This window comes from Artemia franciscana, unplaced genomic scaffold (genome assembly GCF_032884065.1).
Source record: "Artemia franciscana unplaced genomic scaffold, ASM3288406v1 Scaffold_968, whole genome shotgun sequence".
Classification (NCBI taxonomy): Eukaryota; Metazoa; Arthropoda; class Branchiopoda; order Anostraca; family Artemiidae; genus Artemia; species Artemia franciscana.
In genome coordinates this window covers 188,537-203,202 of record NW_027069062.1, presented here as the reverse complement: position 1 = coordinate 203,202, position 14,666 = coordinate 188,537, and the positions used below count along the sequence as shown (strand labels likewise).

The following is a 14,666-nucleotide window of genomic DNA, read 5'->3' as shown; positions in this document are numbered from 1 at the left end:
CATGATCAACAAGGCTTGTATATTGGAAGGGTGCTTGGTTTTCATGACAAAAATCTTGGTTTGGATGAAATATCTTCGCTCTCTAAGCCTATCCAACAATTCATATGACTGGCCCCAAAAAAGATGAAATTGATTAGGTTGAAGAATACATCTTTGCTGGACCATTGGATCTTTTTGGAGCTGGTCCTTTCACTCTACATCATTCCAAATTTGGTACGTCATTAGCCTGTACAAGAAGCACACTAGGTCCTGCAAGTGATCAAAAGTTCGCTTTCTCGACTCACTCTGACGCTAATTGAAATTGATTTTTTTTTTTTTATTCCTTTTTTCAACTAAACATAAAATATATATTTTTTTATGATATCAATTGATGTTACAATTTTTTCCCTATTATTTGAAGCATGGTGTTATCTTTTTCGCATTTACGGTAAAAATTTGAAAATATGCCATTCTTAGACACTTTTTCTATGTGCAGGGTAAAACCGACACTGTCGGAGTTACCCCATGGTAAGAAGAAAACCTGTGTTCCACTGTGGTACATGAAAACTATTGGCGAGAGGTTTTGTTTTGCATGGTATTTCTGTACAAGAAGTATTGCATATCGTGTCTTTGAGTGACATAATTTTTATCTCTGCAAGCACAGGATTTACCTAGGGGTGTAAGATTTACCCCAGACTAGGGGGTAAGGTTGACCTCCCTGAGATGGGTTACTCTGGTGCAGTAAGTCACAGAAACAGCAAAACTTGGTGATTTTTCTGGACTGTGAAGAATATTACGAGTATGACCAAGAGCGACGTCAAATAGTTTTATTGTACCAGCAACTCCAATAAAATTTCAGGACCAAACTAAGCTAAAAAAAAAATAATAACTCAATAAGGGGTTGGACTTAATAATAATCTTGGACCTAATAATCTCTTGGTAATGCACAGGGATAAGGTTTTGTAACTAATATTAGTGATAAGTTATGTTTCTCATGGTCAGGGTGGAATTTGTTGAAAAGAAAAGAGTAAGCCATCTTTGGAATCACATAGTGATATGTGATGCATGGCGATATGATAATCACATGGTGATATATTGGAAAACGTCTTGCATATTTAGTGCTGGTGAGACGGTATGGTTTCTGTTGTGAGAGTGAACTTCGTTTAAAGACAGATTCAGCCATCTTAAGTGTAAAACTATGAATTACATGGTCGTTTGTATTGTGATGTAAATCAAACGGAAATATTGGAAAATTTTGTGTGAAAAGATTCGTTAGGGATGATGTTTTAACACATCACCCAAGAAACACATTTTACTGTCATAACCTGCTATGGCTCTGGATACTTTCAAAATATAATTGTCAGTAATGGAAATACAATTATACGTTACTGTTTTTGTTCCAAATTAATAGGTAACAAATGATTCTAAGCAATCTTTGTTACTTTATATGAAGAATGGACTGCATTGATCTTCCATGCATTATAAACATTTTATGGCATAAACTTGTTATTATATGCTATTCTAAACAGTCAGATGATCATATGTGGTTCATAATCTGGGGCCTTCTGTTTGGAATAGTCTGCCGGCTAGCATCAGTGAGTCTGTCACTTTATACGGGTTTAAAAATAAATTGAAAACATTTTGTTTAACTAATAGATTTGGAAGGGCGGGAGGTTTTAGATTTCTTTTTTCGCAGTTTCTTGGGGTGGGGGGGGGGGGGCTGAAACCGGTAAATAATATTTAATAGGATTATTTTGTTGCATTGTGTTCATGTGTATGTGTTGTATTTTATATATATAAGATAGGCTAGATGGATAATCATGAGATGTTATGTTTAGATATTTATTTATAAGATATAAATCATAATATGAATTTTCAGCACAAGCCCTTAGGGCTTTCTTTTTGCTGCAATAATTGATTAGTGCTGTCATTTTTATTTATGTTTGCATTTTGGATAAAGATAACACCTACCTACCTACCTACCTACCTTTTGGTTGAAGGTAATAACACACAATTAACGATTGTTAACGATAACTGGCTTTCTCGAACATGAATAAAAGGTGAGGAGAGGTTTGATCACCCCTGGAAAAAACAAGCAAATAAGCATGCATCCGTGATTTTTCGTCTGACAAAAAAAAAAAATTAAATTCCACGGTTTGTGTATAAGAGCTTGAAACCTCTAAAGTAGGGCTCTCTGATATGCTGAATCTGACTTTGTGGTTTTTATTAAGATCACTAGCTATTTTGTGGTTTTAATGTGTTTCCTTTTTCAATCATTGGGCAAATTTTCTCAGGCTCGTAACTATTGGTGGGTAACATTAAACTTGATGAATTTCATGGATTTGGAATCACCATCAAAATTTTGTTCTTTTATATATCTATTGTAAAGAAGGCTCTGTTTGTTATAGTTTTGGTTACTATTGAGCCGCATCACTCCTTACTTACAGTTCGTTAGCACGAACTGTGGGAAGAATAAGCACAAGTCCTAGATACGTGATTGACATAACCGGACCGGATCCGCTCCCTTTTGGGGAGCTGGGAGGGGGGATTTCCGGTGCTTTGGCGAATTCTGTTCTTCTGGACGTGCTAGGACGATAAAAATTGGTTGGCATGTCAGGGACCTGCACAAATTGACATTATAACAGTCGTTCCCCCGATTCGACCATATTGGGGGCGGGGGGCTGGAGGGAGGGGAAATCGCGAAAATTGAGCTATGTTCATCTTACGAATGGGTCATCTGATCTTAATGAAACTTGATATATAGAAAGGTGTCATGTCTCAGGGGCTACATTTTCAATTCGGATAGGACATTGGGGGGTGGAGGGGGAAACGAAATTCTCGGAAAACGCTTACAGTGGAGAGATCGGGATGAAACTTGATGGGAAGAATAAGCGCAAGTTCGAGAAACGTGATTGACATAATCGGACCAGATCCGATATCTTTGGGGGAGTTGGGGGGATTTTTAGTGCTTTGACGAGTTTGAGAATAAGCAAAAGTTCTAGATGATTGCTTTTGTTTGAGGGGGGGGGCTATAAACTTACTTTTTGTTACATGGAAATTAAAAAATTCAGAAGCTACCAACCAGTATACTAATTACTTATGTTTTATATTTGTAGCTGAACCATTACCACTGATTGACTTGTGTCGTCGTGTCATTCGCCAAAATGTAGGGAAGCAACGATTAGATCGTATTCAGGAGCTGGACCTACCTCAGGCTCTTATTTCCTACCTTCTTTATCAAGATAGACTGTAACAAGGATGTTAAACTCTTACAGAGGGCATTGATAGTGGCAGATCTCTGACGTTGCCATATTAGTGATTTGTGTTCAGTGTTGCCACATTATCCTGCAGTATTAATAAACTACAGTGATCAAGCCTTTACTATTACTGTAAAATTGTGGCTACTACTGTCTTGAATAGTCGGTTTTTCTCTGACTACCACTGTGAATAAAATCTATGTGGTCAGTGATGAATTTAGTGTATATTTAGAGATAAATTCTAGTCCTTACCTAACTTTCAGGGGTTTTCTGGCCCCAGTTCACTATATCGAGTGTATTTGGCGAAGAAGCGTTATGAATAGGCTTAATTTCTTTTTTATTTGAAATTGTGTCTTTTTCTTTTGCTTTTTTATACTTGTTCTTGGTAGTACTTAAGAATTTTCAAAGTTCGACTTTAGATTGGTATATAAACGTCATTATTCTCTATTTCAACGTGATTTTGTACTTCGTTTTGTCGATAAAAATCGTTGTTCAATTCTTTATAGCTAGCTTGGTTGTCCAGAATCATAATACACTTAGTATTGAATTGAAGGTTTCAGTAGGTTTTAAAATTGTTGTTTTTAGGGGGAGGGCTAGAACAATAATTCCGGTTTGTGTTCTATTCTGAACAGGAAAACCAAAGTGAGCCGCATATAAAAACAACTTTAGACTCCCCCTCCTGTGCAATGTTAGCACAGAAAAAGCGTGGTGGGGGCGTCTTTAACTGTAGATGAAATCAAGCAAGAAGGATGAACAGGTTTTCATTTAATGTCTGGGTTTACTTAGCTGTGTTTCTGCATAAATTTTTGCATTTTTGTGCTTTATGTCATATTAACAAATTTTTCCTTGGAAATTCATGAATTGTACTTTGGTTACACTGGCTGTTGTTTAAAGTACTAATTCAAGATGTGAAAAAGTTAAAATCTAAAAAAGTTGAAAAGTTAAAGTAAAAAAAAAAAATCTTAGGACTATGAAAAAAAAATACATTTATGAAAGGTATTTTGTTTTTAACGCATAAGTTACACCTGACTTGGGTAGCAAATTTAAAGTTATTGTTCATTTTTTGGCGTTTTAACTTTTTTTTATGTTTAGTGAAAATAACTGACTGGTTTTATACAAACGGCTCTGTGTGCTGCATCTGTTTTGTGTAAACCATTTTGCGTCAGAAAAAAAAGACAGTCGTTGAGTTAATTACTTATATTTGGAAATTACGAAGTTCTGAAAATGCTACTACTGCACCATATTAGTATTGGCAACTTCATTTCAACCATCATAAATCAGGTGACAAACGAAAAGCTGGACGTCTGCGAAAAAAGTCACTAAGAAAATATTTAAAGAATCAGGTGCTTCATTGGAAGAAGAAGAGAAAGCTGAAGGACGAAGATACTCTTAATAGACTAGAAAAAAAAACATATTATTTGGTCTCAATATTTAAGAAGATTCGAAACGGGCGAAACAAATTTTCATGTCATTAGGGATCTATAGACAAAAATCTTTGGCTTAGTCGACTAGCCTCATGTATTAAACGAGGCTTAAACATACTGCACTTTATACATGACTGAAACGCAAATAAAAGGGAAATGATATTCCCTGTTGACCAAATCAGCTTAAAATTCGTAATTAAACCGAAATAAACAGATACGTTTGTTGGAAAAAAACATTTTGACAGAAGAATTTTGAAACAGAAAACATCTTGAAAACATAAAGAATCAAATAATTCCGATTACACCCTGACAAACGGAATACAAAAGTATTAAAATCTACTGTACACTAAATCACAGGAACACATAGAAAAGGAATGAGCGTTATCAAGCCTTAAAGGTGCGAACAACTCGGACAACAAACTGTCTGGATATCGGGCACTCAGCCAACTGGCGACCACACTCAACACATGACACCATATGTCCACATTCTAGAATAACACAATTCACAGGGGCATTGACGCAGATTTTACACAGTTCTTCATCAGGTAAATTGTCAGCACCTAAAATGGTTTATATGTACATTTCAATGTATGATTTGAATGATTTAAATGATTAAATATAATGAAATGATGTACAAACAGTATTGTCACATACTACCGTAGTTTTTGTTTCAAATTACACATTTCATGTCTGTGGTATTCAAAGTAATTATGAAAACAGAAAAATATTTCTCTTATCTTCTAACTGCAGATAATATGAACTTCTTCTCGATGTCATGGATTCAGAGTAAGTTCGATGCGTCCGCCCTGGGGAAAATACAAAAAATGGATATAATTCGAAAGAAGAAATGTTTTAAATAAACAAACAGTTGCTCACTTAAAGGACTCATTTAAAGGGGGTATATATAATCGTTATTCTTTTGTTTAAGTCATGAGGTGTCAAATAAGCAATAACAATGGAGTTAAGGAAGTCTGGCGTGAATTCAATTTCTCGTACTTGTTAACGCATCAAAGAATCATTCATTTCACTGGATTCTCACTGTCGCTTCTTTTAAAACCGCAGATTTTATTTACGACTCGATGAATTCGTTGTGATACTGGTTTTCAAATGTCTTTTAGCCCCAGATTTCTTCTCACCTCAGATTTTTTACCATGCCTTTTAGTTTAGCTGCTCGGGTTCATTTAAAATCATGCGTCCCAGTGTCTATGCCCTCTGAAATTGGCATAATTATCGTTTTATTCTTTTGTTTTAAGTAATAGAGTGGCAAATGAGCAATTTCAGTTGAATTAAGAAATTTCTTTGTCAATTCAATTCCTCCTTCCTTCTTAACACGTTTCTTATTCAGTCGTAATTTTCTGAAATATCTAAACTCCATAAGAGCATAATTGTCATGTTACTCTTTAGTTTTAAGTCACATTTTTGTGTGCAATTCAATTTGATTTGTTGTTGTTTCTTGTTCTATGTCTTTTCTTTAGCTGTTTAGTCATTTGTCAATTTGTGTGATTTTGCATATGTTATAGATACTAAATATTAATTCCTCCTTCTATCATTTACAGACGCTAAAATACCCCTTCCTTATTCAATTGTAATTTTCTGCAAAGCAGTTTGTCATCTTGTGTAATTTTGCATACGTCATAAATATAGACAAAACGACACGGCTACTGCTTGGGTTGAAATGATGCAATTTATGTTCTTTAAGTATGCTTATAAACATTACCTCATTCCCATTATTTTTTCCCAAAACAAAGGCTTCAAACGAATTTTTTCAATCTCGTGACCTATCTAAATCTTTTTTTCAGGCCATAAAATACTAGGGTGTCAATCGTGAAAGCCTGCCAAATGAAATTGTTGCAGTCCAAGATCTGGTTAAATAACCCGTAAACTTTTTTCATTTTAGTTTCTTTGGGAAAAATTTTTAAAACTGTTGAAGCCAAACTGCAAATTTGGACAACATTTCGACTCATTTCCTTTCGGACTATTCTGTGGTTTATCTTTATGTCAGCATAACATTGTTCTTCTGCAAGTTGTTTTAAGATCCTTAGAAAAGTCTAAGAATTACCAGTTTCTTCAGTTCCTAAAATTCGGAAAAAATATCCAAAAAAAGTGTCCGGCACTCGTCTTGGTTATATCCGAGGGTTTATTCCTCTTCAATATCCCCAGGGCAAGTAATCTACAACTGGGACTTACCATCCAAAGTTATTCTTTTACCGTTAAGCTGATGGACCAATTATTTTATGCCAGATTCAGGCAAATTCTTAGCTATTCGACTATCTCTACGTTGTTTTGCAGGTCTATTTTAGATTCTTAGAAAAGTCAGAGAATAAACAATTTCTTCAAATTTTCAAAGCTAAAAAAAAAATTATTCACAGAAGGTGCTTGGTACTCGCCTTAAATATATTCGATGGGTTTTCCCCTTGATTGTACCCTAGGCAAGTAATTTGTGATTGGGACTTGTGATTCAAAATATAACTTTTTCAGTTGTTAGCTGATGGACCAATTACTTTAAGTCAAATTCAGACGGAATCCCAACTGTTTCAATTGTCTGTACGACAATTAAGGGAAATTTTGACTACAAATCGTGTTGATTACAGAGGCTTAATTGAGAAATCGGAACTTTTTGAAAAAGTCGTTCGACTGTGGAATGAAATTCGATCCGCCAAAGGTACTTTTTTACAAATTTATTTATTTGATCTCGCGTGAAAGACAGAATAAATCGTCAATGTGTTTTAAGTACACCCCATATGATAAAGGAGTGAATGAACCGAAATTGTTACACGGAAGCAATTAATATTTGTTTTTCCAGTGTAAATATCATGTGTTTGGATTATAACACTTTAGTTTATCTGCTGATGACAGTCACTGTATATATGGTCGAAATATCCAGAACTTTTTGTACCTGTTTCACTGTCTAATAAAAGTACTTATTCCTTTTTGAGCTTTTATTTGTTCATGATAAGGGATTGAACGAGTGACTAATTTATTCAATCACATTCCAAGACAATAGGTATGAAAAGAGAATGAATGCCACATGAAACTAAAATACGTTGTTAAAATCAATGAACATGAAAATTTCTGTTTCAAATGAAAAGAACTCTCTTCACCGCTAATCTAAAAGTATCTCGAAGATAGAATCCATTTAAACATTGTGATTTTTGGTCGATAATTTAGAGATTCAATTTTAAAAACTGAAATAGTAAAAAAAATCAAATTTATTGGATGCTAAAATTTTATTATTACATTAACAGGGAATTGCAAAAAAAAGAAGGTGAAAGAAACGACCTATTACCCAAGGGCGCAAACATCAATCGATTTCTTCTCTTTAGTATAGTGAACAAAGATGTACTCCTGTACATATGAACTCGTATTTCTAACGATGTATGAACTCGTATTTCTAACAGATTCAACTTGATGTAATAACATACGTTATGATGTTATGTGTCGTAATTAGTCAAAAAGCACACAATTGCGTGCCAGGGTGGTATGTTCAAGGGATGAAACATTTCCCCAAGTGTGATGAAAAACATCCAACAAATGTAGCTAGTGAAAATTTGATCACAGAGAATTTCCTTTTCTTACCATTGTAAAAATTGAGCTTTAGTTACATCTTTAATTCATTACAGATAAGCTTTAATCAATTTAGTTTTTTATCTTGTGAACCATTCTTAGCAGCTTCAGTGTAAGATCTGTAATAGCTTATAAAAATAATTTGTAAACATTTGAGCAGTCCTATCCTAAAAATTTGGTTTGTTCGTTGCTGAAGTTTTACTCATTCAAGGCCATCAACAATTCTTTGAAATACGTCTTTACTGCCAAATAATGTATATCTTTAACTTATTTTGGTCAAGATGTTGCCGTTCTTATTTTTTCACGCAACTGTTGATATGAATATCTTTTAGGTATCGTCGTATTCATTTTGTGGCTGCTGCCGGCTGAAACGTGGCCACATATATATCCTGGGGGACTGAAGACCCTCCTCCTTTTAGAAGTATTATGTTAAAAAAACTATTTTAAATGTTACTGGAGATTGGGTATTTTTATAAATTCGCTTGTATATTTTGAATTTTTTGGAAATATCAGTGGGGAAACATCATCAATTTGTTGCTTTAAAATCGTGTCTTTGAGTAATTTATGCAACCTAAAAGACTTCTTTTCTTGCTTTTTTTTTCTTGAAAAATTTGTGTAAAATTATTTAGCCTTCCTTCTCAACAAAAAGTAATGTTTGAGATAGATTTACATTGCTTAAAGTCAAATTCACAAGTTTAATTAGCTACAGATTAATGTTTAGACAGAACCAATATCTACGAATCATAATTTGCTTCCTCTTTCATAAATAGTCCTTATTTTTTCAAAGTGGTGGTGGCTACGCATTGCTGTCTAGCTGAGGATGCGTGTGATCGGTTTTAATCAGAGACATGCTTTCTGGCATTGACTTCGGAATTATGAATTTTTACTGACAAATTTTCGTTTTCAGATGTAATATAATTTAGTTAGTGGAAACAGATGTTAACTTGGATGGCAAATTTTTATTAACTTTTCAGTTACTAATTAGAAACTATTTGTATAAGAGAAACGTTTTTAAATGGTGCGGAGTTCCAATAGATCTTTTTTATGCAGATTGTTTTGGGTGGTACACTGAACTTCAAAACGTTCATATTTTAATCTGTATCAAAAGAGAAATCTTGTTCATAGCTTAGAGAATCAAAAAGTTTAATCATCTTGAAAATCAGTTGTTTTTCTAGTAAAGTCTTAAAACTTTAGCCTTTACAGACATCCTCTTTCGTTAACCTAGAGGGCTCAAGTTTCATAATTTGTCATTATCAAAGAGAAGCAATGAGTAAGTAACCCAGATCATTATCTGCGAGTAACTGTGAAGTATATTTTTCCACAGGGGCCTGGTTGGCTGTGTTGGTCTGATAGGATAGATTATTGAAACTAGATATTGCAAAAATCTGAAGAAAATACATCATGAAACATGTTCGTGCAAAGCATTTTATTCGGAGTAGACTGTGTTGGTTTTTCTCTTTTTTTAAGATTTTTGGTTTCATAATTACTTTGATTACCACAGACATGAAATGTGTAATTTGAAACAAAAACTACGGTAGTATGTGACAATACTGTTTGTACATCATTTCATTATATTTAATCATTTAAATCATTCAAATCATACATTGAAATGTACATTTAAACCATTTTAGGTGCTGACAATTTACCTGATGAAGAACTGTGTAAAATCTGCATGAATGCCCCTGTGAATTGTGTTATCCTAGAATGTGGACATATGGTGTCATGTGTTGAGTGTGGTCGCCAGTTGGCTGAGTGCCCGATATGCAGACAGTTTGTTGTCCGAGTTGTTCGCACCTTTAAGGCTTGATAACCCTCATTCCTTTTCTATGTGTTCCTGTGATTTAGTGTACTGTAGGTTTTAATACTTTTGTATTCCGTTTGTCAGGTTGTAATCGGAATTATATGATTCTTTATGTTTTCAAGATGTTTTCTGTTTCAAAATTCTTCTGTCAAAATGTTTTTTTTTCCAACAAACGTATCTGTTTATTTCGGTTTAATTACGAATTTTAAGCTGATTTGGTCAACAGGGAATATCGTTTCCCTTTTATTTGCGTTTCAGTCATGTATAAGGTGCAGTATGTTTAAGCCTCGTTTAATACATGAGGCTAGTCGACTAAGCCAAAGATTTTTGTCTATAGATCCCTAATGACATGGAAAATTTTTTCGCCCGTTTCGAATCTTCTTAAACTTTGAGACCAAATAATATGTTGTTTTTTTTCTAGTCTATTAAGAGTATCTTCGTCCTTCAGCTTTCTCTTCTTCTTCCAATGAAGCACCTGATTCTTTAAATATTTTCATAGTGACTTTTTTTCGCAGACGTCCAGCTTTTCGTTTGTCACCTGATTTATGCATTTTAAGTATACTTTCACCGTAGCCCTGGACAGAGGGGTTGAACTATAGTTTTTGCAATTTAAAGTTTAAGCTACGGTCGTTTCTGCCACTGCAAATGCAATTCGTAAGCGATTTTTCTGGAGAATATCAACCACATCTTCTGTGCCTTTCGAAGCACATAAGTTCAAAAGTCATACTTGACAACTGTGGTTGCTGTGGCTTCTAGTATCCTATCGATAACCTAAAAGCATCAAAAAAGAAAGAAAAGTCGGTTAAACTTTTATTCTATAAGCCCGGTCAACTGTCCAAGCAAAAGTTGTATTGACTTTTTTTTGGTAATTTGAAAAATAAGCTATAGTTGGTATTGTTATGGATATTTTCTTGCTTAAATCTCTTAACAAAAAAGCTGTTCTCCTTAAGAACTTCAAGAAGCTTTTGTCCAAGCTTCGGAACACATTTGTACGACGTGTAATAAAGCCTTACTCAAAATACAGGGAAAACGTTCCGAGTAAAACTTTATTGCTTGCTTCAACTTTGCTGTAATCCCTTTTCAGTTATATGTTATATTTAAAGCTTTATCCTGGTTGGTCTTTAGATCTTGTCGGGTTTAGATTTTTCATTCATTATAAGATATCAGTTAAACCATCCCAGTGGGTAGAGTTTTTTCACACTAATTTCTGAGGGTTTGTAAATGTCTCTCTGAAATTGTTAATCTGAAACTTATAACTATCATTAATTTGTTCCACTTTTTTAATATTTTTGTTCACATTTCCGAACAAAAATCTATTTTAATAAAGAAATTTAAAACATTTTTTTGCATATCGGTTGTTTAGTTTTGTGCTGAGGATTTGTGGGCAAAGCAGTACAAACGTATAAAGTCAACTTTATATCTTTCTTCTATGGATGTCTCTATACTAGGCTAAAATTTGGTTATTAATATGCGTTGTTTGGTTCATGCTCTGTACTGTTCAATAGTTTTGCTGTTCTCTGCTGTGAGGGTGAAAGGGAATCAGGATGTGGGAAGAACATAATGTTTGAGTTTTTGTAAACGGATATAAGGGAACGGGCTTAGGAAGAAAATGGAAAAAAGTTTGATTTCTTATCCGTTTATTTCTGATCTGGTAATTTTAGGGTGGGGAACATACGTTTTCATTGAAACCTAATTGTTAGCCCTAAATATTTAGGTTTTTGTATGGACCTATTTTCTTGTGCTTTTTCAAAATCCTGAGGGTTTAGGGCTTCGGCCAGTTTTTGGGTGAACCACTATCTCATCTGTCCTTTTTCTGATATCTTAAATGTGCCAACGTCGATGTGCTGTTTTGTAATAATTGGGCCTTCTATGTGCCTTATTGCTGTTGTATGCAAATATGTTATAAATTAGTTTCTAGTATACATGGCTAGTCTATAGGCTTCTTATTTGCAAGCTATTGATGTAATTATATGGAAGTAAATTGGAAGGACAGTTCATTCCTGCAGCTTATTATTAAGGAGTGCTCTATATTTTGTTGAATTACTTTTTGGTAGAGTTATCTGACTGTGTTTGATTGTAAATGAATAATGCCGCTTCCAAATTGATTAAATCCATAAAACATAGGAAGGGGGAAAAGTGACAAAGACCTTGAGTGCGAAGGAAACGCTAAGGTGCAAAGAAAGCACCTTGCTGGTTTGATTATAAAATATCAATCATCTTTTTAGAACAAAATCAGGTTATTTTTATCTTTTTATTGCAATATACTTAAGTATGAAGCTGGTCAAATTTGCCTCTAAAAAAACATATTTAACATTAATGTGCCAAATTTTCGCCATTGTTTTTCGGTTGGACTTCATTTTTATATAATTTCATTGTGAATGCTAAAAGGTTGTGTTTTGAACTCCACAGATGAATCCGTAAAAGTAAAGTTTGAGATTTTTATTTCTCTTTATATAGAGTAATGAAAACTGAAAGTGTGGTTCCTCAGATGAACGATCAGCAGTCCAAGACTTAAATTCCTTTTCTATTCTGGGATAGTGAGACACCGGTCTCTGCACATCTGACTAGAGTTTTGAGATTTAGAGCAAAAATACCAAATTTAATACAATTTTTGGAGAGTCTGAGCATCTTGGAGACTGGAGGGTTAAAAAAGGAGACTAAATCACCATCTACTTCAGCCTTCTATTTCCCAAGCCAGTGTGAGCTGAATCACCATATAAAATTGTATTCCTGCACTTTTTGCTTAACTTGCTTTGAGGCTGCTGTCTGTTGAGTTCGGTATTATACGGTATTCAAGAACAATCTCTTTAACGTTTGTCTGCCTTCTTAGTCTTTGATGTAATAAAATTTTCCTAGGGAAATTAATATGTGTTCCATAAACGTGTTTTTTTTTTGTTTTTAGCTTCATTTCATTTACAAACAAATTTACAAAAATGAGATTGAGGAACCAAAAACAACAAACGTTTTACTAGCTCTCAAAATTAGTTATTAAATTTCCTTATTATAAGGATTAAGATGCATCCCCGCAAAAAATGGCTGTTGAAAAAGGTTTTTGCATTATTTTTTTGTACTATTATTTATTTGCCAAACTCTGCTCAAATACATTTATATACATTTAAATATATTAACCCATGAGCAGCGACAGATGAGCGATAAACTATAGTCAAAACCAGCGATTTGCAATATTTATAGCTTTTATCTCCATTCTATGGGGTTGACTAATTTGACGAATGAAAGGCTCTTGTATTATTTTAAAGTATATTCCATTCAGATGCTTTTTCAGTTTTTGATAAGTCTTAAGTGATACAATGCTTGAAGCATTTGAAAATACACCTTATAATAACAAAATCGAGCTCATTTTGAAAAAAAGGGAACAAAAAAGGTTATTTCATTAGCCTTCTGGACGGTAGGAGGTATTGTCAGTGGACAATCAAAACTTTATATTTATATTTTTTATTAAGATAATTATAATACATTCCTGTAAAGCCAGCTAGAGGTTCTTGTGGCTGGGCTAACAGTTTTTGTGATGGTCATCTTAAGCCCTAAATTAGTAGCCCTTGATAAGCATCCAATCTTGAATGCTTAAATTCTTCCTCCTGGTCAGTTTCTAAAAACAGAGGCACCTGATCTCGTTGTTCAATGGCAACATCCTTTCTCTTATAGATTCCAACAATATTGGAGCTTAAAATCTAGGATCTGATCTCACTAACATGGATTAATGAACTTACAGGTGTGGTAGATACTTTTCTTATGGGAAGTTTGCATAATAATGATTGGCTAAATTCTGTAAATCTTTCTTATCCTCACTGAAATTACACGTCTTCATACCTTTATGTTCAATAATCCATTGAGATTTTACTTTATTTTGTCCTAGCTGTGATTACTTATATCTTCGATTGTCCCAATTAATGTTAATATTTTTTACGCTAACAAGAAAAATAAGTCAAATTTGTGTACTAATATTTTCTCTTTTTTTACGTTTCAAACCGATGTATTTTGTCCAAATAAATATGTAAGAAATTTTGTTTGTCTAATTTGACTACATCCTTATGTATTGAACAAACAAATTGGTGTGTTATCTTACTGGCGGATCCAGGGTGGGTAGGGGGACCTCGCTCCCCCTCCCACAATTTTTTCTGACGCCCTCTTTCCCACTCTTTCACTCTGTTTTTCAGAATAAATTCGTCAATTTGGGCAATTATTGGCACCTTTCCCCAAGATTTTTCTTGTTTGCACCCTTGCCACATTGGGCCCCCCAAGGTTTTGCTCTAGATCTGCCATTATTTTATCTCTTGACTGGTGACGGCACACTTAAAGATATTTTTTTTTTTATGGAAATGGGCCCTCATAACAAGGTGTGAATAGAATTTGTACACTTAATATTAGAGACAGCAACATGGTGGGGAGGGAGTCAAATTTTGACTCCCTGGGAGTCAATTTGGAGTTATGTAGCCTTTGTCAGAGAGGAGTATCTGAAGTTGTGCAGCCAAGCTTTCGTTTTATCAAACCATGTTTCTGCTTTCGAGTGGAAAGCTCTGTTCTAGCAGCCAGGCACCGCTTTCAAATTGAGGTTGGATTAAAATCTATAAGTGTTAAATGTATGCGGCAGTTACCCGGCCCCATAGCCAATATATCTTCTTT

General features: G+C 34.2%; 1 long non-coding RNA gene across 1 annotated transcript; it reads left to right on the top strand.

Annotated features, from left to right (window-relative positions):
- Nucleotides 1-2,962: 2,962 nt before the first annotated feature.
- On the top strand, nucleotides 2,963-14,049 carry LOC136043770 (uncharacterized). The gene is made up of 2 exons (XR_010621715.1): nucleotides 2,963-7,322; nucleotides 9,856-14,049. It is a non-coding gene; the product is annotated as an uncharacterized LOC136043770 (long non-coding RNA).
- The last annotated feature ends 617 nt before the right edge of the window (nucleotides 14,050-14,666 follow it).